At 31.1% G+C, this 937-nt stretch overlaps 1 pseudogene; it reads right to left on the bottom strand.

The window, feature by feature from the left end:
* Positions 1-393: 393 nt before the first annotated feature.
* On the bottom strand, positions 394-509 carry LOC118602094 (annotated as a pseudogene).
* Between the last annotated feature and the right edge of the window lie 428 nt (positions 510-937).

The following is a 937-nucleotide window of genomic DNA, read 5'->3' as shown; positions in this document are numbered from 1 at the left end:
TTTTCAATCATTACTTCTCTTTGGTAGAATCAATTACCTCCTGATAGATTCCCTTTCCAAGTCTAAAATTGCATTTTAAAACTCATTTCTTTTCTGAATTCTAATTGATTGTACTTTAAACTCTAGATTCTTTTAGTGAATATTTGTTTATAAATTTTTCTATGATTTAAAGGGCTTGCTAACGCGTTTATGGGCTGAGTATAATAATTAGCATATAATACGTAATTTGAGGGGGAACTTACATTGGTTAAACAAAGATTTTAATAATTCTCAAAGGAAAGCTCCACAACAATTCTAACAAAGTAAAAATTGAGAAGTAATGAGATATTTTAAAAACATTTTTGCCTACATGATTTCTTTTTCTTTTTTTTTCTTTTTATTCATTATGATTTATACCTATAGCACCTGGTCTTCCCAGGTGGTCTCCCATCCAAGTTCTAACCAGGCCCAACCCTGCTTAGCTTCTGAGATCAGAAATGGGGATTGTTCAGGGTGGTATGGCTATAAACCACCCTATGTGATTTCTTTAAAGCCACAGTTGAGTACGTCGAAAATAGAATTGCCTGTAGTTGTCTCTCTCATACATATAGAATCACATATAGTGACTCATTTACATTCCTTGTTTTCATAGCAACACTTCAGCTTTTCCATGGTCATTGTTTAGCAAACTTATTAATTTGCTATAGAACCAAGAGGTGAGAAAGTAAGCAAAACATACCTTTAAATAATTATGTAAATATGTGCAAATATTGCATTGACTATTATCATGTACGAAGCACTTTATTTGTATTATGACATTCATTTTTTATAATAACCCTATGAGGTAGGACATTTTGGTTCTGTTTTTCAATGATAACTATATAAGAATAAGCTAAAATTACCTGTTTGAATTTACATAATTAATTACTAGCAGAGTTGGGATTTGAACCTAGACATA

Source organism: Rousettus aegyptiacus, unplaced genomic scaffold (assembly GCF_014176215.1).
Source record: "Rousettus aegyptiacus isolate mRouAeg1 unplaced genomic scaffold, mRouAeg1.p scaffold_m13_p_4, whole genome shotgun sequence".
Taxonomy (NCBI): domain Eukaryota; kingdom Metazoa; phylum Chordata; class Mammalia; order Chiroptera; family Pteropodidae; genus Rousettus; species Rousettus aegyptiacus.
The sequence above is the reverse complement of the archived record's forward strand: the minus strand, read 5'-3'. Positions and strand labels throughout refer to the sequence as shown.